Source organism: Mauremys mutica, chromosome 2 (genome assembly GCF_020497125.1).
Source record: "Mauremys mutica isolate MM-2020 ecotype Southern chromosome 2, ASM2049712v1, whole genome shotgun sequence".
Lineage (NCBI taxonomy): Eukaryota > Metazoa > Chordata > Testudines > Geoemydidae > Mauremys > Mauremys mutica.
Genome location: NC_059073.1, coordinates 212733676 through 212757815, shown reverse-complemented (window position 1 = coordinate 212757815; position 24140 = coordinate 212733676). Strand labels below are relative to the sequence as shown.

The 24140-nt window shown below is 41.4% G+C and overlaps 1 protein-coding gene across 1 annotated transcript in view; it reads left to right on the top strand.

Annotated features, from left to right (window-relative positions):
- Positions 1 to 6517: 6517 nt before the first annotated feature.
- CTNNB1 (catenin beta 1) overlaps positions 6518 to 24140 on the top strand; it is a 32439-nt gene continuing 14816 nt past the window's right edge. Inside the window, exon 1 of the mRNA XM_045003540.1 lies at positions 6518 to 6661. The gene's annotated coding sequence lies outside the window, so the exon portion shown is untranslated. The remainder of the gene's footprint in view (positions 6662 to 24140) is intronic.

Sequence of the window (24140 nt, the reverse complement as noted above, 5' to 3'; positions counted from 1 at the left end):
TAACTGGCTATATCCCATTTACAAATCTCTATGGCTCAAAAACAATATGAAAATTTTTAGCTGACAAGAACATGTCTGCTGCCTGCAGTCACTGCAATAGCTCACCATGTTGCCTACTAACCAAAAGATCAAAAATTATCGATTTCATGGCGCTGCGTGCTCGGGATAGGAAAGCTACTTTAAAATTTGCATTATTTAAGAAATGAATTAAGAGAAAAGACTCATGTTTTAAAACACTTTGGAATGTAAAAATGGGTTTATGTTTTAATCTTATCAATGATTTACTATAATTCTATTATTTTTAGCAGCTGGGGTCTGGAAATGATTTTTTTCCGATGAATTTAGGATTTTGCCGCAGTATACATCTGCAGTCCCAGAATCCTCCGGTAAGATAATCCCTCTTGCGATGGGGAACGCCTTTAACCTTTTCGTGAATGAAAAATCTGCAACCATTTTGAAATAAAAAGGGGGAAAGAATGATGATTTCTAAGAGCTGGAATGATATTTACTCTGCATTGAAAGAATACTGAAAGGAAAACATACTGTAAGCGCTTTGTGTCATTTGAGTATCTAGTTGTTGTCTCCATTACTCATACTCTTTCAATGATGACCACAAATACTTATATCTAGAGTATGGTGATAACCATATTTCATTCTGCAAAGAAATTCAGAATCAAGGTCTAAGATATATACTATTTCTTTTGTATAATTACAGACCTGCCATGAACTACTATTGCCACACTGCTGACCCAAATGAAAGTTTTCAGAACAACTCCCATTGAATTTGCCCAGTGGATTCTTAGTTACTTGCTTGTGTGAGAGTAGCCAACTTTCTCGATTGACAAGAGGTATTTACAACTACTTAGCCTTTGCAGCTGGAAAGAAATCAAAAGATTAAACTGAGCTATGAGATGTATTGCAAATCTGAACTCCTGGTCCAAAAATAGCCTATTTGGAAGTCTGTTAAATGAAACTCTTATCCTGATGTCTAATATTTTCAGATTACATATTAATTAGGAAAATCTGTCCTAATCACTCTTAAAAAAACAGGACTGAAACTGAACATTTTTTTAAAAATACCAACTCAGTTTTAAAGTGTTTTTCTTTCTGATCACATATAGTATTCTTCTTTCTACAGTACTGACATTTAAAGGGTTACCCATATGAAAAATAAATGGCTTCTTGTAGATGGAGCGGAGTGGAGGAGAGGAGGTAGGTATTGCACCTTTGCGTCTATTGTTTTAGTTTGTTTGCGCTAGTTTTTCTCCAAGGCTGGCTGAACACAGCAATCACACATTCCTTTAAACTAGGAAGGCAAGGTAACATAATCAGTAAGAGTCAGACATATATTTATATACATTTTTAAATGAAAACTTGGTTTCTGTGGGACACTAGATATGACAAAATTCAAAAAAGAGAACACACTTCTGTTGGCCTTGATCATAATTATCCATAATTATCATAACTATCCATTAATATTATAAATGCAAAGCAATCTGTTTATTAATTTGGTTAGTAGTTAAAATATATGTATTTGGTAAGGGCAAAACTTCCATTTTGGTTTGTTTAGTTTTGCTGTATCTACTGTTTAATATGCCAATACTCGGATATTGTGATGAGGAATGCCTCAGCTGCTAAATCAGTTAAAGACTTTTTCAGTTTCTGAAACACACCTGAAATATGAAGTTAAACTGCTGTTGACTTTCAAACAAATTAAGGCAGATAACAGAAATGTTGCATGTCTCTAGAAGAAAAACGTAAAAATGAAAGAATAGTCTTTTTTGCTGAAACAAAGTATATTGGTCATTAATGACTATTTCTGGTCACTAATAACTATTTCTAATATTTGGAATAACACTTACAGAGTGTTCTATTTTATTCATTTCAACCAACTAACCAGCTGTTTTGACCTATCGGTTTCACAATAATTTATTAATGTTTTACGGTCTGCCTTCATTTCAAGAAGATGATCTACAACTATGATATCGGCAACATTTTTTGTCTCATTATTTTACGAGAAAAGCAAACCGAACCAAGAGCTCAAGCATGGCTAATTCTTTATTTTTCTTTCTTGTTTAAAGTGTCTGCTAACAGTAGTATTTTACCAAAGTTGGGTCTGGCTGAGAGAGCACTTTGTTTTACTACAGCAAAGTTTTTGACTTGTATTAATAAAAGATATTTCCCAACTATGCAGCAAGCATTACATTCCGTAATCCTGTGTCTCAAGTAAAATGTTTGAACGCAACAAGCATTTGCTTTATTTTTTTCTGCCCTGCCGTGTGGTTCCATGAAAAGTGCAAATATGTTTTTATATGCCGCACATTTAATTTCAGTGAAAGAATTTTTTTTAAATGTCCAACATGCTGCATCGTGGTGTTGCTAAAATGAACACATAAAACACTTAGCATTTTAACAAGATTGTAACTGAGTCTGTAATCTGCACCTAAAACGTGCATGGTTAGAAGCCAATTGCTTTTTAACATCTGTAATGGAAATCAAAGATTCAGGCCCAGTGATTTAAGTATATTTTTAATTGTTCATTCTACTTTGAGTGCATATTAGTACCATTGCTACTTATTCTTTACTATGTGCTTTAAGAAGACATAGCTATATTCCAATAGCCTTAGCAAGAAAGGTGACCAACTAAATTTACCTTTATCCCATTTTTTTCCTGTTTAGCTGCTTCCTACTGTGGTGTGGAGTTAAAAGTTGACTCTGCAAAAACAATGCCAAGGATGTAAAAAAAGGCTAAGAGATTTGAATCATTATCTTTTAAAATTTAACCAAGATGTTCTCCTTTGCAGCGAAGATTTCTCATTGCAGAAATACACAATGGTCTTGCTAGAAGGCTGACATTTTTTAAAAGAAGTCTGCAGTATAGTCAACTAACAAACAGTTACCAAAACAAATCTATTAAAGTACTAATCAGCTCTTAAGAAACTTTTAAAGCTATATATATAATGAATGCTTGGGGGCTAGGAAGACAATAAGTAGACTGATTGTATATATTCCATTGTTTATTGTGAATTCATTAACTGAAGCCCTGCATTCTAATAGCCAAGACAAAATGTTTCCCTTTTGCTATACTGTACCGTATCTGAATTACATTGTATTTTAGAAACATTTATAATAAAACACAGTGATATTACAAATTAAAGTAAATTGCAATTGTAAGACTTACATATAGCTATTAAAGCAATGGCTCTTCTCAGCTAGCTCCACAAAACAGAAAGTATCTAGTAAATAGTTAACTGCTCACTAACTAAATATTGCAAAACCAAACCAAATTAAAATTTTAATTGCCTAGTGCCTAGATACAAAACATAACAACTCTGCAATAAATCAAGTACAGATTAAATGACTAAAAATATACAATATTATAACTCCTCTTCAACTCACTATAAGGCAACACAATCTGCTGAAGGCCTTCTGAGATTTTAAAAAGTTTTTAAACCTCCTTTAAAAGAGGATCATTCCAATGGTCCACCTCATGTCAAAAAGAAGAGCAGTCCACAGCCTTGAGGCCAGAAGCAAACAGACTACCCTTCCTGGAAAATCCAGGCTTCAGCAGCCCCGTCCCCTCAGACCTCAGGGGGTAGGACAGCACACAAAGAGACTCTGAAAGATATCTGGGACCATGCAGTGCATCAAGGGCATTTGACTGATTCTACTGTTGTTATCAAGGACCCAAAGGAATTGCTTATAGTGAATTTGCCAGTAACACTTTCCACTGAAATAGCACCTTTCATCTAAGAATTGAAAAGATGGTTCAGTCAGTAATATTATCCCCATTTTACAGAGGGTGAGGCCAAGGCATACATGATCGATACAGGCTTTTCCCAAGGTCATGCAGCAAAGCAGTTGGGGGAAAAGAGTTTCACAAAGAACCAAGCTCTTTTGCTGCTAGCCTCCAACCTAACCCCCCAAAAACCATGCTGCCTTTGAGAGCTACCATAAAGCAGAATGAAAAGGCCTGATACAAATTGCAATGCCACTAACGGTGACACCTTTCTGCCTACAGAATAGTATTATGAACAATAAAGGCTTCCTCCTGCTGGAAGTCAGCCAGAGTCTGAGTCTCAAACCTTCAGGTTATGATCCAAGAAGAATGTATTTTGCCTGATTCTTGTATTTTGTTTCTTATGAGGTTATTGGGGTGGGTCTTTCAGTCTGGGTATTCAAAGCATCTTTGCTGTGCAATAGGAGCTATATATTAGCTAATGAAAGTGGGTCCCCAGTACTTCCTTGAAATAGGAGGCATAAAGCTCCTAACTGCAGGATTATGCACACACACAGAGGCTATAGGGGTTTATTTTGGGGCTTGGACAGTTTGTGGGAGAATGGCCCCAACAGGGCAATGGCTGAGAGCACCAGGCTGAAGATTGTTGTATGCCCTAAAATGGAAAGTAAAAACAGGCCGTTAAAAAGCCAATACCTTTGAAAGCCCATTAACTTATAACAGTAACGTAAGTCGCCCCCAGTTGAGAAAGCCTCTGCTCTCGTCCTACCCCGGCTCTATCCTGCGGGTGCCCGGCGTTACCTGCCCGGGCAAAAGCGTGCGAGGAGTGGGGATGAAAAAAAGGGAAGTCGAGGGAGAAAGGAGGCGCCTTCGCTTCCCCACGTGGCCTCCTGGCACCCAAGCGCCGCTCGCCATTCCAGCCCCGAACCCCACCCCTTGGGATGAGTGAGGCGGAGCCTGGGCGGCTGCGACAGGACCCAAGGAAAACACGGGGCCGAGCGGAGTCAGGACAACGCGCCCCTAATGACCCGGACGCCCTGGCACAGGAAACGCGAGAGCGGGAGCAGTGGGCGATCCACTTTCGTTCCTTCCTAAGGAGAAGGCTTTAAAGTATCTTCCCTTCCGACACCAACAAGTATGCACGGTCTGAGCGCTCCTCGAGGCGACACTGCAAACACAGTCCATATTTAGGCAGTTTTGTTTGCCCGAAATATACTTTGTCGGTGCAAAATCAACTGCCTATTTAAAACATCCAGCTAGTGCAACACTTCGCATACAAAGAAAGAGCCGCCTATGTGTAAAAATATTCTTTGCTGGTACACGATCAGGTAGGAGCAGAAAGAGCCTATGTGCATTATATCCAGTTAAAGATACAAGAAAGAGGCCCTATAAAAGTTGTTGCTAGTGCAATATGATGTACGAAAAAACAAAAAAAAAACCTATATGAAACACCCCCAATGCAACACCGTGGGTATATACAAAAACAAACACAACAACCCACATAGGTGAAACATACTATGCTAATGCAAAACCATGGATTTAAAAAAAGCACGCCTTGTTCTAGCCAAGTACGGTGGTGGTGGTGTTGTTTTTACCATAAACTCTTTATTTGTAACCGTGATTTTGTATTGGAGTATGCCTCATATATTTTTTATATGTTAAGCGTATTTTGCCAGTGCAAGATGGTACATGCAAAAGTGTGTAAAACAGTTTACATACACGAACGTGCATGCAGAGGCTGAAATACATGTGCAAGATCGTGCATGCAGTGGAAAAGCTTGTGTAATTCATATTTTCCTGTTTTTAAAACTCCTTCAGAAGGCGAAAAAGCCGAGTTTTCTCCCATAAAAACCATTGCATAACTAGATACTTTCTTTGGCAACTGCTTCCTGACAAATATTTATAAAGGAATTGCAGAACGCGTTTCCGCCTACGTGAATGAGTCTCATAACCACCTTCCCCAGACTCACTGCCACTAATTGTTTAAAGGAGTGGCGGACAGGAAAGCAGGGCACCGTGTGCATCCAGCAGGGAGAAGAGTGTGCGGGGGGCGTCGGCCGCTTTTTTTGCAAGCCGATCTCTAAAATTGTATTTTTTTTCTGTTGTAAATCAGAAAGTTTTCAGAGCTGCCGGAAACGCAAAGGAGCGGAGGGATTATTATTGGCACTGGGTTCCACAACAAGCATTTGGGAAACACTACACCGGTTTCTGTAGCTAGTTGCATGTAACCCCCCCCCTTCCACCCCAGCTCGCAGATTCTAATTTGTTATGGGGGGGGGAGTGAGGGGACCCAAAGGCTGATCGCTTGCCAAGTAGTTGCTGCCCCTTTAAGAACAACACCACACTGCTGCCCCCTCCCCTCCCCGGCAGCAACTTCTCTCCCAGGCAGGAAGGAACCAGCCTCTCTCCCAACCTCCAGAATAAGGTGTCTCCGCCACCCCCTGCCCATCCCGGCCTCATCACACCTCCCTCTCTGCTGGATCACTGCTCCCATCCTGCCTTGTTCTCCACAGCGCCCCCACCCCCCCGCTGTGTTTCCAGACTCCCCCCCCCACCCCCTCTGCCCTGCAACTCCATTCGCCTCCCCCAGCGCCCTCCACAGGGGCGAGCTACCCACCGCGGGCGGCGCACAGCTGCCCTTTGTCTCCCTCCGCCCTGGGAGCCGGGCACTATTTCTCCTCCCCCTGCCCTGGCGCTGGGTGCCTGTGGAATGCTGCGCGCCGAGCCCGGCAGCGGCGGCAGGATACAGCCGAGTCTTGCGCTCCCTATAAGAACCTCCTTGCGAGCGACGCCATTTTAAGCCTCTCGCTCGGTTCGGCGGCAGCGCAGCGTCCGGCGGGGACGGACAAGAGCCGGAGTCAGGCGGCGGCGGCGGCCGGAGACCGGGGCTGGGGGAACCCTGCGCTCTTGCCTCCCCGCAGTGTCAGTGGCGCTTTCTGCTAATTTCCCGCTTCCTCCCGTCCGCCGGCGGCGCTCGGGTTGTTCCCAGCCCGGCGGGGGCGCTGGTCTCGGGGGCGCCCCCGGGGTGCGGGAGCGGCGGAGGGTTGGGGCTGGGAGGGCTCTGCCCGGGGAGGCGCCGGGAGGTCCCCGCTGGGCCCCGGCCCTGGGGCGAGAGGGGGGTGCCGGCCCCCGGGTGGGGAGCTGCTCGGACGCGAGGGCTCTTGACTGGATCTGGGCCGGACAGTTGCGTGGCTGTGGGAGGCTGGCGGCGGGTGCCGGGCTGGGGGAGGCTGGCGGGCCCCTGCCTGTGGCGGGGCGAGGCGAGTTTTCTGCACCCCGGCTCTGGGGTGGGAGGCTCGCAGCAGAGCCTGTGGGCTGCAGCCGGGCTTGGAGCAGCGTCGGGCCGATTTGGGGAGGCGCCGGCGGGCTTCCGAGCACGGCTCCGATAGCAGGAGGGTGGGGGGAAGGGAAGCGGGTTCGGGTTTGTTTGTACTGTGTAATTATCCAATAACTAAGCTGCTGCTCGACTGCAGGGGCTGTTATCTGTTGCATTGTGGGCTTTTGTCTCAGCTGCATGTGTATTTGCAGGAGAGGCTCCTGTTCGTATCCAGGCCGCTGCTGGGTGTCTTGAGTTCAAGCTGCTCCGGAGCTGGGTGTAATCAAAGCGAGTTTAAAACACCCCAAGTAGCTGGAGTCTCGTTTAAAGAGCGAGCCAGGCGGCTTGGGGCTCTCCTACCGGAGGAGGAAAACTTGCTGGTTTTGCACTAGGCCACTTCAGACTATGCAGTGTGTTGTGGGGGTTAGCCTCCAGGGCTGATCCTTCGGAGGGGAGGCAGTCTGTGGACCAGTTCTGCTGTTGTTCCCATTGGCTTATATGAAACTTCTAAAAACTCAGGTGCTCTTTTTGGGGGGGGAGGAGGGGAAGAGATAGCAGTACTTTGAATCTGTTGGCTGTGTTTTCTTCTTCTCTTCTGTATGGAAGGACTCTTGTTCTGATACTCTATCTTCCAGACATCTGTGGTCTTCCCCTCCCCCAAAGTATGCATGCAAGTTGTGAATGGAAAGAGGCTGGGCTGGTATGCTGAGGTCAGTAGAAGGAAATCAAGGAGGGGTTTTAGTAAAATAGGAACTTCATTTAGGAGAGTGTAGTAGACTCAGATTAGAAAGTGACCAGAATGAACAGGAGAGCTTCCTCTGATCTTAAATGTTATTGCAAGATGTGTACTCTTCTGTGTTAGGGTTTATCACCTGTATATGACTTGGCATGCAAAGTCCAAGAGACTTCTAAAAGCCTTGACTGAATTTAAGATTGCATAAAATTAAGATGGTTATTTGGCCAGGTTACCCTTCTTAAACTTTGTTTGTTAGCATATTTTACCACATTACTAGTTATTTTAAATTAATAGGCCAAGATTTTCAAAAATAAGTGTCTAAGACAAGTGACTTAACTTCCAAAAGTACTAATCTGCAGATTCTTTTAACATTAATGGCAGCTTCTGGATACTTGGCACTGTCGAAAATAAAAACTTGTTTAGGTGCCTAAATGTGGCTCACTGTTGTATACAATTATGTGTATGTACTAAATACAACCTATTACCTTAAGAGTAGGAGGCCAGTGTTTGACTTTGCTAGAATAAATAAAAACAGCAGTCTTCAAAATTTAGTGGTGAAGAGGCTTGAATCTTTAAGTTGATCCTCTTGTGTCTCACTTGGTGTAAATGGGTCAGTTAGGATTTTCACCCTCTATGTGAAATTGCCCTTCACAGGAAAGGGTGGGATAGAAAATGGCCTCTAGAATGAGACAAATCTTAAGTAAAGATGTGACACAAGACCTAATACAAGGTAAGGCTTGACCCACAAGTTAAAAGCACCCTGTCAGTTTAATCGTAACTCGTATCTGTTTCACGTTAACTAAAATTCTAAACTTCATACAATTTATGCCTTCTTCCCTTCAACTCTTGTGCAACAAAAACTGGGCTAGGCTTTCTGCTTAGCATGTACTAGCATAATGCTAAAGTGATTACATATAACAGGCTTTCTGGGTTAGATTTGCTGAAATTTAAGCTTCAGGACTAACAGTTTTCATTTAAACATAGGATTGACTGTGTGAAATGATCCAAATTGATTGTTTTTCTTCCTTTCATTTAAAGAGTCCAAGGTAGTGTGTGGTGTTGGGTTTTTGGGGGGGGGGGGCGCGGCATGAGGGGAGAATATGGACATTGGCATTTTAGAATTAGGTAGTGCCCATTCACATGTAAGGTGGATGCCCACATGTGGTAATCTCTTTACACCAATTTCTACCTACAAAAACCATAAGTTTATACTTTTTCAATGTTATAACTAGGTGTCTGACTGTTCATCTGATAAAATTCACTGGTAGGGCTCTACCAAGTTTTATCCAACAACAAATTCTTAATATGGTCACTAAAGCCAGAAAAAATCATAATGCGTGTGCAGACATAGCAATAACTATAAAGTTGTCCATGCTGATACAGTTTACTATAGTTTAAGCTAATACAGGGGTTGCTGTGACACTGCAGTAAACTAATAACTTGTGCTTCGGGACTTGATAGGAATCTACATATTATAGTCATAAAGTCATTCTTGATTTCCTGACTACAATTTCTCATGGCTTCAGTGTCTTAAGCTGGTCTTGAATGATTTCTGCTTTATTAAGGCATGTAAAATAAGTTTGTTTTTTTTTTGCAAGTGGCAGCTTTTACAGAACTCAAGATTTGCGTTTAGTTCTGGTGTTCTAGTTTTATTTTTTTTGAACTTTGTACTTATTGGTGTATAACTGAAAATCTAGGTAGGATTTGTAAACTTTAGTTTGATAGATGCTGTCATTTGCAAATTAACTCAGTCTTACAAAATTCTATTTGCCTGCTGCCCTGGGCTAGTGCACAGTTTTATCAAGTGAAACAATTGTCATAATAAAGAATCGGTGAGGCAAACTGCTTCTCCTTTTAAACTTGTGTGCATTTCTGGCAATGCCATTAAAAACCAAATTCTTAGTATACTGTTACCCCCAAAAGATTTAGATTTTATAAACTTGCCACATCCTGATACAGTACTGCTATTCTTCAATAATTCACAGCATTATCAACGCCTGCAAAATCAGTATTTCCAGTGCCTGCTACGCATTCTACTCCAGACTTTTTCAAAATAAACTCCCAGTTAAATTAACTTCCATGTCAGAGAGGTTCAGCATTTTTTGTCCCTGGTGATACACTGGCTCGAAAAATTTGATGCACTTAAAAAGGGAATAGTGGTTATAACACTGATCATAACAAAAATGTGACTCTGATTTTAGAAGTTGATAGGGATACTTGTCTTCTGTGTGATGTACTAAACTTATTTAACATAGTACAGTGTGAATAGATGAAAAATCCATGGTAGCTTGATAAAACTGTTTTGTCTTTGAGTCTGCATTAATGTCTCCTAAGCAAAGCAAGAGAAGGAAGTAAAATAATTGAATAACATCCAGGTAGTCTAGACACTATTGCTTCTGACTAGGCACAGACTGCAGTCCACAGTGTCACAGACACACAACTTAATTCTAAAACATCTTCAGTCTGTTTCAGGAAATTATGAATAAAATGGGACGAAGTACTTATTAGTTCAGCTGGAGCACTGTCACTGCAATCTCTATCATACTGAACTGAATAGTAGGCAGGTCCCTGACCAAACTGACAAATATATTCTTCCATTTTGATTCACATTTTCAACATGAATATATAGTTACTGTTAAAGTCTACCTAGACAGACCTGTTCTAATGTTAATCAACATGATGATCCTATTACATTTAGCATGAATTATTAAATATAAAAAGTACCCATCGTATACATTCAGAGCACACCTGTCAACAGAAGATTAACATAGAGCTAGATCTTAAAAGAAGAGGTTGTTGACAAAATTGGAGTATTGTCCCATAACATGCATAGATTTCTAAGGGAATCTTTGAACTCTAGTTCTTGTAGTAAATACTTTCATATTTCTCATTGGCTTAGCAACAATACAGGTGCCCTCAAGTGGCCAAAAATCTAAACGTCCCACATTGAGATTTGCAAATACTAAAAGCAAACTGACTAGGTTAAACAAAAGGTCTTGATCAAATTTTCTTTGGGTACTGTAGTGTCAAATTTCACTAACATCCAGATTGTAAAGTCACAAGGAGGCAAAGTACTGGAGTAAGTTTTATAGGAGTGCTTATATTTCCAAATTATTCCATTCACGGAATCGGACTGACCGAGCAGTTGGTGCCCTAGCTGTACAATTTATCAGTGTTCTGGTGTTTCATTTAGTCTAGTTGTAACTTTATAATGGGTTAATTTCTTCAATTTTAAGCTCCTGAGACTAATGGGAAACATAACTACTTTTAATGTAGTTCAGTTCTGTCTTGGAGTTTCTCACATCTATCTTTGCACTAACTCACAGGATTGAGTCGGCTTATAGACTTCGTTATACTGCAGCAGGACTTTGGTGCAAGGTATTAAAGTGGTGCCATGCTGCTTTATGGATGGAGACCTAGGTATCGAGGTCTACTCTTTTTTTCTCTCAACACATTTCTTTATAAAGTGTAGAGTTCAGCATACAAAGCCTTGTTAAAAAATGTTTTCTTCTCCTATACATGGCAATTTAGGCACAACTGTTGGCATGGATGTCTAGTCTTGGGTCTGGAATATCTTAAATTTCGTCTTTGTATATGTGGTGATTCTGCAGTGACTTGATTATCAAACTTAAATTGATGATTCAGATTTTAGGGATTACTGCTCAATACTGAGACCTTTACCACAGTAAGCAAAATTACATGTAATTGATCTCAAAGATAATAAATTCTTGGTTAAGGGTTTTTGGAAGGCGGGCATATAAACAAACGCTTAACAACATTATGGGAATGGTTTATGCCAGCATAGTTAAAGTAGCTGGAACTGTGAACATGTTATAACAGTGGGGGTACAACCATAGGACTTGTCTTCACTATTGGGATAAGTTGACCTAAGTTATACTATTCTAGCTACGTGACTAATGTAGCTTGAGTTGACATAGCTTAGGTCAGGGGTAGGCAACCTATGGCACATGTGCCGAAGGTGGCCTGCGAGCTGATTTTCAGTGGCCTGGCCACCAGTCCGGGGAGATCTACATTTTAATTTGATTTTAAATGAAGCTTTTTAAACATTTGAAAAACTTTATTTACTTTACATACAATAGTTTAGTTATAGATCATAGACTTATAGAAAGACCTTCTAAAAACATTAAAATGTATTACTGGCATGCGAAACCTTAAATCGGAGTGAATAAACGAAGACTCGGCACACCACTTCTGAAAGGTTGCCGACCCCTGGCGTAGGTCAATTTATCCTGGTGTCTTCGCTGCTCTGTGTTGTCAGGAGGTGCCCTCTAGTCAACTAGTTTACTCTTCTGAGAGCTGGAATAGACTGGAAAGCGTTCTGCTGTTGATTTAGCAGGTCTTCACTAGACCCACTAAATCATCACCCACTGCATCAATTGCAGCAGCATAGATATCCCTGGTAGTGAAGACAAGCCCACAGTGTTTTTGGTTGCTGATAAAGCAATTTATTCAAGTGGCTAAAGTATAGTAATTTCAGAAAGCGCTGTTACTAAATTCTTTTTCATAAACTAAGAAGCAAACTCTGCAATGATGAAGCACCCCCAACCTGATTCTGGCTTCTTCATGCACATTACTATGATGTATCTGGAAATAGCAACTAATCTTTACACTTCAGATTAGAATCTGCCTCAATAGCGGGTCACAAGTTCTAGGCAACTGTATTTAGGGCTGGCATTTAGATGCCCACATGTAGATTGTAAAATTGGCTACCATTTTTACAGTTCCGGTATTGCAGCGCTGGTAAAAATCCACTTGAAAGTGAAAAGCTGTCCCTCATGAATATCAGTCTTCCAAATGAGAACTGGTACAGTGCTTTCTTGGCATCTGAACACTCAGTGCTGCTGCTTATCGCTTTGGCAAACAACTACAAGTTAACAAGACTGTTCATGCACCCAAAATTACATGTTTATTGCCTGCTCTTGGTGCTGCCTGTAGCTTTCTCCAGGCTGTGGCCATGATTGTTCCATGCTTGGAGGAGGAGCCAAAAGAGGAGGCTGACAGAGGGGTAGAGTATCTGCCTCTAAACAGGTGGCTGAGAAGAGTGGGGTAAAAGACGACTACTTAGTGACAGCTGGGGAGGCTGTAAAGGGAGTTTTGTATCTTCGGAGCTAGAGGCTGATGTGAAAGGGCAATCCAGGAATAACTTCTTGGTGGCAATCTCAGTAGCTGATGGTGGGTCTGCCTTCATCACTCTGGACCTTGCTGCACTGGAAGGATGCCACCTTTACTTGCTTACTAACCAAAGGTAGATAAAACATCTGGCAGACATCTTCTAGGCCTTTATTACTGATTTGGTTGAATGGCATATAACAAGTGTGATGTTATATAGTATAGGTATGGTCAATCTTTGTATAAACTGAACACATTTTCTCTAGGATTTACCAAGACAAACATGTGACTACCATGATGCAGTTTCTAGACACATTTTGAAGTATAACACCACTCTAAAGGCAACCTGCAGAATCCCTTGTCCTCTGCTTGTCAAATATTTTCTTGATTGGAAAATTTTAAGCATAATTGAAGGAGGGGCAGAAGAGATGCATCTTCAGCACAGCATGGTTGCTGTCTGCTCTCACCTCTTAGAATTGATGATGCAGGGTAATCCTACTTTTTTTAACCTACAGTGATTTGCTTGGGAAGACCCTCTAAGTTTTCATAGTACAGCTAATCCAGTTCTAGAAAATGTAGTCAAGACTACTGTAGCAGGATTTAATTATGGCTTTAAATGGCTGTTTTGTTGATGGGAATAACTCAATTTTCTTGAAGATTCAAAGCACACTTGTGCTGTTGCTGTATTTGCTAAGATTAGGTAATAAAAGCATGTGAACAAGAATTGGAATAGCGTTAATTGTAAAATCTGACTTTACAATTTTAGTTCTTAGATCGCTGGAATGATGGCAGCTTTAAACCAGTTTTTATTTGCAATGTTGTGGACAAGGCATCAATCTTTTTTTGGGGTAGGGAGGAGAGTTTTGTCTCTGAAGTTCTCCATTAATAGATCTCTTCCACATATATGGAGGAGAAGCAAGGACTTGGAAACCTGAACTATTAGTGTGATAGCAAGTCATTTTCCATTGGGTGTTCAATTCCCTGCAGTGTAGAAAAGTCCTTTCTTAGTGCTTCAAATAGCAATGAAATGTTTCTGTTAAATGCAAAGTATACTAATTAAAATAACTGCATTTTATCAAACTTAGTTCTTTGGGCAGACTGAGAATTGTAATCATGGGAGAAACCAATAGAATGACTCTCTGACTTCTGTTAATACAGATTCAGAACTGGAAATTGAGCTCTTGCATAATTGGAAGCTTAACTTCAAATGTATGAGGCAAAAGTTCTAGAGAGAATGTAGCGTCACTATCAATGCTCCCTTCTCTTGCAAAGCTTCAGACTGGGTTTTCTCAAGCCTGTGTGTGTGGTTTTTTATTTTTTTAGTAGGTATTGCCCTCAAGTCATCAAATTCAGTGTGAACCTAGAATGACAAAAGATGTTAATCTGCAAAATTAAAGAACTAAATATTACTGGTAGAAAACTGCTTTCAGTACAAATGTTATACATAAACTTGATGATGAAGTCTGCTCATGCACTATATATTGACTAGCTTGTACCAAGTCAGTTTTTGAATAGCTGCCTCTAAATACTTCTAGAGTAGTCTAGCAACCGAATTTGATGCTGCATTAGGCATTGGAGGGATCAGAATTTTCATGTATTAGCTGGCTTAATGGCTTTCCCTCAGTCACTGGCATCAAAAGCCCTTGGAATTTATTCTGCTGACTTTAAACTGAAAGAGTACTTTTCCAACTTTATGAAATACTATAAAATGGTCATGTGGTGACACTACTACTTCACAGTTATCCCAGATGTACAAGTCTCCAGTAGGATAACAGCTGTAGTGGCAGAAGGACTGGTCTTACTAGAAATTTTGCAAGCAACACAACAAACTCTCTTCACTTTCAGTTTAAAATCAATAGCCTAGCTTGCATAGCACAGAACTAGACTTCCAATGTTCCTATGCATATTGGATGCAAGAATGGGAGTTAAATGTTAGGGTTTGCACTTCCATCCTTTCAAATTGGATGGAAATCTGTAACTGACTAATACAGTAGTATGCAGTATTGTAGCTAGGTTGGTCCCAGGATTTTAGGGGTATCTTCAAAGGAGCTCTGAAGTTCAAAAGCTTCTCTCACCAACAGAAGCTGGTCCAATGAAAGATTACCTCACCTATCTTGTATCTCCAATTGACTAATAGTGGCTCTTAGCTTTAAATGTCAACTTAATTTCTTAAACTAAAAGCATCAGATTTAAATAACCCCATTTGTCTAAAATGGGGTAAAGGATGCCATAGCTAACTTTTTTCTGAGCTGGAGTAATTTTATCTGTAGCCTTTCATCACTTCTGACACTAGACTGAAACATATATTGTATATAAATGTGTCAATCCTGCCATGATTTCTTCACTTGTCCCCTGCTTGCATTGTTGTACAAAACATCTGAAGGAATGTAACTGTCAGTGAATTTGGATTTTTTTTCTCACAATTAGTTATCTTCTGAATTAACAGTCAACTGATATCAAATATTAACTAAATAAATATTTTTATTAAAACAGGCTTCGTTTAGTTATATTTAGGTCCCTACCAAACTCCTTGACCAAAATGGACCATTTCAATCATAAGATTTTAAAAATCCTAAATTTCAGTGTTGGAAGTGTGTGTGTGGTGGTGGTGGGGGGGATCATCACAAGATTATTGTGGGTGAGGGTAGAAGTACTGCAACCCTCCTTCTGTGCTGCTGCTCTGGTGGCACTGCCTTCAGAGCTGAGCAGCTGGAGAGCAGCAGCTGCTGGCCAGAACTCCAGTTCTGAAGGCAGTAACACCACCAGCAGCAGCACAGCAGCAAGGATGGCATAATATGGTATTGCCACCTTACTTCTGCGCTGCTGCTGGCAGGGCGCTGCCCTCAGAGGTTGGCACCCAACCAACAGCCACTGCTTTCCAGCTGCCTGACTCTGAAGTCCGTGTAGAAGTACGGGTAGCAGTACCATTTCTCCCCCCCGACCCCCCCCCCCCCAAATAACCTTGTGGCCCCATGCAATTCCCTTTTGTGTCAGGACCTCCCAATTTCAGAAATGCTGGTCTCCCCTGTGAAATCTGTATAGTATCGGATAAAAGCACATAAGACCAGATGTCAGGATGGGAGATCAGATTTCCCGGTTTTTCGTGGCTGTGAATTGGTAGGGCCCTAGCTATATTATTGTATTAACTGTAGTGAAGGAGGAGTTCAAACCTCTAAATCCTGAGTCTTCGTAGGGGATATCTAAATGAATGTTGCTTAGGTAAACTTGAGAATAGTATCAGATTGCTAGTATCTTCAACCTCTGAAAGCTTAATGGTCTTCAACTCCTGAGTTAGTGTACAATGCATAACTTCAGTCAATTCACCCTGACAGAAACTGGATGGGGTTAAAACCAACAGGTGTCAACGTGCTATTGTGACTTTAGATTACAATTATAATGAATTAAACTGTAAAACCATGTATTTTTAAATGCCACCACTGTTGGAGTATCTTCTTTGAATTTTACAATACTGTGAGAAGGCAAAACAGTTGATAATGAAGGTACTGATAGTGGACACATTTCAGTAGGAATAACTTGTATCAACAGTCCTACTGACTTAAAAGGGAATAATCGTGTGCAGCAGTGATGGCTAAAACTATTTTTGTTTAAAACTTTTTGCCTAGAGGCAACTGTCAGGTTAAAAAAAAAACCACACAAAAAACTTGTTTCAGTGGTGGTAATTAAAAGATATTTAGACTTTCAATACCTAGGCCATAATTTTCAAAAATAGGAGCTTAACTTTTAGGATCAGATGGGATTTTCAGACACCTGAGTGACTTAAGGCAATGGGACTTGTGCTCCTCAAACAGCAAACTTTATGTAGCTAGTCAATGTTTTTTCTTTTTCTTTCTGGAAATTCAGTACTTCAGAAGTACTTCATGGCTTTGCATGGTGTTGGAGTTTGTAGTGATCTCCCAATAAGCATATTGAGGTCCTGGAATTAAGTGTGAAACTTAGTAGAAAATACCTTTAAAATCTGAAACACTAATTGGAAAACTAAAATGTCTTGTACTTCCCATTTTATAGTCTTTGACTTTTATCCACCCTAGTTTGTCATAGTCTCTCATGCTTATGGAAGCACCTGCAGTTCTCTAGTTGCAACAGGAACACTTCAGATAGCTGGTTTTGTGAGTGAAGAAACTGATCATCTTAATCTCTAAAAGGTATTAAGTTTATAGAGGCTACTGCAATGACTTCAGTGCACTAGCCTAAGTAGCAGTGTTAAAGTATTGCCCTTTATCTTGGAGCCAGCTATTTGTAGGCAATACACTGTTGAACAGGTGTCTATAGGACTTCTAATCTAGAGCAGTAATTGTTTTTGTATTTTGGTTCAGTACAAGAACTTGAACTAAAGATACTTGGGAGAGCACCACAAATAACCCTGCAGGTTTTATTATTTCTCCTATATTTGGCTTTTGGTAATTGAGTTTATCCTGATTCGAAGTACACTTCTTCCAAATCTTAGTAGCTGAGATGGGTTGGTGTTACTGCTCCCTTGAAGTCTGTATTTAACATGGGAGTATCTCAAACACTAATTTGTCTTACTGTGTTTACAATGCAAAAGGAGAGGCTGTCAGTAATAACTATTGAAACTAATTGCTAAAAACTCCAGCCTGAAATTCCTTGCTGGAGAACAGAATACTCAACCATTTTAATTAAGGGTTCTGGTTGACCCAAAAAAGCAAACGCTCAACTGAGTTGTGAGTGAGCTTTGCAGTTTCAGTGAAAGGGCTCCATCTTAACAACCAGAAACTTTATGGAATTATGTTTTAGGTATTTAAGCACCTGGAACTGGCAAAGAATGGCAAGTAATTCAAAATTTGACTTGGTTACTTTCTTGGATCAAATGACTTATTAAAAACTTTGTGTACTTCAGCCGTTTGGCTAAAATTCACTACTTGCCTTGACTTTAACCTTGATTCTTCATTCATTGTGGCTCCCTGCTTCCTCCCAACCTTGTCTGTACTAGGGAAATCTACAGAGCTCCTAGCTCTTCTAGCATGGGTAGGATCTATACTGGAGTGGGCAAACTACAGCCCATGGGCCAGATATGGCCCACCGGCTGTTTTAAGCCAGCCCTCAAGCTCCCACTGGGGAGCAGGGTTTGGGGCTTGCCCGGGTCAGGGGCTGTTCCATGCAGCTCCCAGAAGCCACAGCATGGTGTCATCCTCCTCCTCTTCTGCCCCCCCCCAGCACTTCAGCCAGGGAGTAGGGTTGGGGGCTGCTCCACAGGGCTCCTGGAAGCAGTGGCAGGGGGCCCCCTCCAGGGCTCCAGTGGGAGCTGCAGGGGCGGTGCCTGTGGATGCAGCAGTGTGCAGAGCCACCTGGCCGTCCCTCTGCATAGAAGCCAGAGAAAGGACATGCCACTGCTTCTGGGAGCAGCTTGAGGTAAGTGCCACCTAGAGCCTGCACCCCTAAGCCTCTCCCCAGCCCTGATCCTCTTCCTGCCCTCTAAACCCCTCACTCCCAGCCTGGAGCACCCTCCTGCACCCCAAACCCCTCATCCCCCACCTTCTGAACCCCTCATTTCTGGTATCACCCTGGAGCCTGCACCCCCAACCTGAGCCCTCATTCCCTTCTGCACCTAATCCCAATTTTGTAAGCATTCATGGCTTGCCATGGATGTGACCCTTGGGCCAAAAAGTTTGCCACCCCTGATCTATACTGTGGACAAGGCTCCTGCAGCTGGGCTTATTCTACTGCTGTTCTAAATAGTCTTGCTTTCTGGCAGTCTTAATTAACTATTTAAGGATGTGGCAGCCAGATTTTTTTTAAATCTAACTTCAGGCTCCTACTAGTGTTTCTACATGTATGTGTTTTATAGATACACGACTAAAGAATTTATTTGACTACATATAGTCAGCTGTTATGTGGATAAGTGTTCTAGGGATTGTTTTGATAATATGGAGAGACTTAATTTGCATATAACCTTGGAGCCTTACCTGCCTGATATATGGGGGCTATTAATGATCAGCGTTGCTGCTAACTTATGAAGAACCAGTGGTTTCTGGAGGTCCTTTATTTTGGGACAGTATGAGAGTCAGTGATAAGTCTTGGGACTTAGTATTCTGCATTAATAAACTAACCCATTCTTCAGTCAATAAGGGATCATACTTTTCTCTTGTATTTGAGAAATGTAGCAAGTCAGAAACTTCTGAGCCAAATATTACATTTATTTCCAGTTGGGGTGCATACTTGGGTCCTGTAAAGAAGGTAGTGCACATCTACAGAACTCAAAATTATCAAAGAGCAGCAGGGTGTTCCCAGGTAAATAGGGAAAATGGGAGTTGCAAAACCAACAGTTTCTACTATATTTAATCTTTCAAAGAGTGGTGATCCCTTATGGTTGCAAGGAGGGCACTCTAAATAGAGCTGCTCTGGTGCCTTGAGACATTACTCACTGCTTTGCTAGCTGCTAGTAGCAGCAGTATGAAACAAAATCAGTCAGTTTCACTGCAGTTCAACCATCTAAGCACTGGAGGCAAATAACTGGGTCCTTGGTGGAAGGGCCAAAAAAATAAGACTTCTACCCTCTTACAACAACAACAAAAAACCCCAACAACTTCAGAGCAGGAAGGAGGCTCTGGAAACAGAAGAAACCAAGCTTCTCATAAATGGAAGTGGAATATCTTATCCAGAGGTTGATCCAAAAATGGAACTCCAAGTAGGGTCCAGAGATTGCTTTCTGGTAGCAGGTGATCTCTTCTCCTGCAGCCAGAAAACAGATTAACTAGAAACCATGTCAGTGACCCACCATAATTCAGTGTTGCATTTTTTTGTGTGCGTGCTTGATTTATACAGGGGGAATAAAGCCTTGGTAGCTGTGTAATGTACAGTAAGTAGGCTTAGTTGTGCTAATTCAAATCTAAGTTGCTTTGTCTTCCTAAATGCAACTTCACTGTGACAAACTGCTGTTGACTGGTCAGTGTGGGGCTACATCTTACTTTGTGCATTTGGTGGTGGTGCCTTTCAGTTCCTTGATCTCATTATCTAGAAACGACACTCATATCAAACTGTCAAACCCCTTACATTTGTAAAGAGCTTTTCCAAAACCTTAAAGCTAGTAGACTTTTCCCATTTAAAAAACAAACATTTTGGCTCTACAGGTATGCTGCAGGTGGGAGTGAGGCTCCAAGCATGGATCCAAGCTCAGATCATGCTAGCATGTTAAAGTAATAGTGTGGAGGTTACTTAGACCCAGGAGACTGGGTGAGCTTGAGAGCCCCAGCTCTAATGTCCACACGGCTATCTTTAGCACACTAGCTGGAGCTGAGCAAGCAAGAGTCTGTCTACCTAGGCTGGGAGGCTTGCTCCCAGCTGCAAAGTGGTCATACCCTAAAGCAGGGGTAGTCAATAATAGGCAGTCAGTAGACACCCCCCCCCTGATATTTTAGAACTGGCCCTGAAATCTTGCTGTCTTTTATTTTCTCCCCACTCCTTGACCCCCAAAAAAGACTACCCCAGCCATAAAGGAACAAGGCTTGTATCCTTAATGTTCATGATGCAAGTTTAATAAAACTACTTCTTGCATTAGAAATCTGGATGTACCTGGTACCTTGCATGTAAAACTCCATGGCTCTCGTGAAGTCACAAACCTACTAACTCAAGTCAAAAGGGGAATGACTTTTGGGGGAAAGTCTCTAAACTTTCTGAATAAAACACTTGTCATACTTCCTGTAAATAGATGAAAAATTTTCTTTGTTAAAAGGTGATCTGCTAAGGGTGGAGGAAAGTACTTGGGTGTGTCCCTCTGCTATCTTGACATTAAGGCATGGGGGGGGGGGGGGAAATCAAGAGATTGTCCTTGGATTCTGTACCTTTTGGAATACTGATGCTGGAGAACTTGGGAGGTGGTCTCAGAGGCTGGATTGAAAGGGCAGGGGGACTGAGTAGGTACAAAAATCTTACTATCTTCTGACTAAAATTCCTTTTTTTTAACCTTGCATAGTATCAAACTAGCTCTCTAATTGTAAGTTTTTGAGGCTAGAAGTACTAACTAATTGTAAGCTTAAAAATGCCTTTACACATTGTAGGGTATTAAGGACAGCTAGAAGTACACTGAATTCTATATATTTCATGTAAACAATTGCTGTAGTCTAAAGAGGGATGTTGCACAAGGGCAGGCAAGCTTGGAGCTTTCAAGATGTGGTACATCCTAGGAAACCCTATAGTGTGAGAATGGTATGCATATCTCTCCTGTAGTCACAAAGTAAAACTGACTGGTCCTGTCATTGCTCAGACTGAGAAATATTCATCAGGGAAAGAAATGAAACTGAAGACTGATTAACGTTAGGGTAGTGACAAACTTTTTTCAAAAAAGCCTTTGAATCAATGTCCTGTAATTCCTGGTGGAACATACTACTTTAGTGGACAACCAACAGCGAAGTCAGTACGGAACATCACACTTGAAAAACTAGAACTTGTGAATATTCAGCACTTGGAATACAATAAGATTATTGGGAAGTGTTACTAAAGAGCTTGCCTGTATGCTAGTTTAATATGACACTAGCTATTAGTAGGAAATGACTGAAGTTTGTATTGAGTGATGAAATGTTCTCCTACCGCTGAGCTTCATTGACACTAGCTGTCTGTACTCAGTGACACTAGGTTTGAAGTAGCTGGTGGGAGCATCTGCTGTCCAAACAGGATCTCTTGATGTAGAATGGCAACTTGTAGGATTGATTCACTGCTCACTAAAATTCCTGAGGAAAATAGGGGAAGAAATAACCAGGAATAACTTTTTTACCTTTTGGAAGCATTCAAAACAAGATTGACTCATTCAGCTTCAGTTGTGGTGATCCTCTACACTCGGCATAGGAGTGCATGCCACTTCCCTCTAAATTTTACATAGCAACCCACATTGGTATAAAATATTTTTAGAATTGGATGTACAGTAACGCCTTGCTTAACGTTGTAGTTTAAGCAAAACTATGTTAAGTGAATCCTATTTCCCCATAAGAATTAATGTAAATAAAGGGGGGTTAGGTTCCAGGGAAATCTTTTCACCAGACAAACTATATATTATGTAGATATACATATGTTTTTAAACAACTTAATACTGTTCACAGCTATAAGTGTGCAGCTTGGTTGACGTGGTGAAGTTAGATCAGGGGTCGGCAACCTTCCAGCAGTGGTGTGCTGAGTCTTCATTTATTCACTCTGATTTAAGGTTTCGTGTGCCAGTAATACATTTTAACATTTTTAGGTCTCTTTCTACAAGTCTATAATATATAACTAAACTATTGTATGTAAAGTAAATAAGGTTTTTCAGATGTTTAAGAAGCTTCATTTAAAATTAAACTAAAATGCAGAGCCCCCTGGACCAGTGGCCAAGACTCAGGCAGTGTGAGTGCCACTGAAAATCAGCTCGCATGCTGCCTTTGGCACCCGTGCCATGGGTTGCCTACCCCTGAGTTAGAGGGTGGAAGAGGGAGGGATATTTCCCAGGGAATGCCTTGCTGCTAAATGATGAACTAGCACTTGGCTGAGCCCTCAAGGGTTAACACATGGTTGTTAATGTAGCCTCTTATCACAGCAGCACAAACAAGAGGGAGGGGAGACAGCATAGCAGACAGACTCCCACCTTGTGTGGGGGAGAGAAAGGCACACTGCCCCTTTTAAGTAAGCTGAACCACTTTTAAGTGCATTGTCTTTTTTAAGTGGATCAGGAAGTTGAGACAGCAGCTGCTGCCCCAAGTGCTGTGTGTGTGTCCTCCCTGCTCTATATGGAGAAGGGGTGTGCAGGGAGAGGGGGACACCCTGACATTAGCCCCCTTTTTCCCCCTGCACAGCAAGCAGGAGTCTCTGGGAACAGCACATGGCAGTGGGGCAAGAGACAGCTGAACTGCTGATTCATAGCCTGCTGGGCAGCTGCAGCACAGGGAACTTGGGGGAGTGGGGAGCTGATAGGGGGGCTGCTGGTCCACCCTGGTTCCAAGCCCCCACCAGCTAGCTGCAATGGGCTGCCCTTCCTGCAAGCAGTGGACAAAGCAGGTGGCTGCCAAATGACGTTAGAAGGGAGCATTGCACAACTTTAAACGAGCATGTTCCCTAATTGATCAGCAACATAATGTTAATCGGGACAACTTTAAGTGAGGCGTTACTGTATAAAGAATGCACAGTAACTAGTTCAACCAACTGTCACGACCATTTTTTGGTCCCCATATGGCTGAAACTTGGAAGCAAAGACTATTTAACAGCAATGTGTTGGTGTGTAGAGCTGTATTAATGATTCTTAAGAGTGGAGGGAACTTCCATAGTTGAAATGGCTGTCTTGTAGAGCAGTCAAAATAGAGCAAAAACATCGTGCAATTTAGTAGTTTCCAATGACACACTTTTTTTTTCTAAAACTGCACACCAACTAAAAACAGAAAAGACTAAATCACTGCCTAGACTGTAGGATGGATATAGCTAAAACTCAAGCATTTAACTGTTCAAACTGCAGGTCTGATCTTCCTCACCTTTATGCTCAAACTGTCAGTACCCTTGCTAGTTCAACTTACTCTAAACGCAGTAACCCTCCGTGTTCTCTTGAGATGGACAAAGGCCTAGATTTTTAGTTATTTAGGCATTGCTGCTATTGCAGTGTGTAACTGACTTAAGAGCTTAAGCCCTCTTCCTAGGGATTTAGGTCTCAAATCAGTTGAGTGTTGCAGTGCTGTGAGTAGCAATGCCTAAATACCTTGTTTAAAAATCTGTTAAACTACCTGGTTTCTTTTTTAACACACAATTAAAAGGGGGTATAGTACAAAAGACTTAAATTCTAGATACAAAAATGAATGGTAATGTTAGCTCACTAATGGTCAACACTTTCTGCTTTAATTCAGCTGCTGTTGTCTCATTATTTTTTAAAAAGCAAAATGTTTTTACAGTAGTGCCTGGGGCAAACAACGAAGATTAATTTTTGTGCTAGACACTACAAACTGGCACAGAGCTGTTCATCTAACTGGACAAGACAAAGGTAGGGGGGAAAGATTCCATGTTTATGCATTTCAGATTTGCAATGGTAAAGGTTAATCCATCCTGATTCTTGGAAGATGGGCTTCTAGTTCAAAACTTTCTTGCCGATTACCTCTGAGCAGTAGCATGTTGCCAAACTTTCAAGGCCTTATCTATATGAAAAAGCAAAACCATGTTTCTGTAACTAGTTCATAATACTGATTTGGCCATTTAATAAGGGCTCTTAGGGCACTGCTGCATGAACAGCACAATGTAGTAAA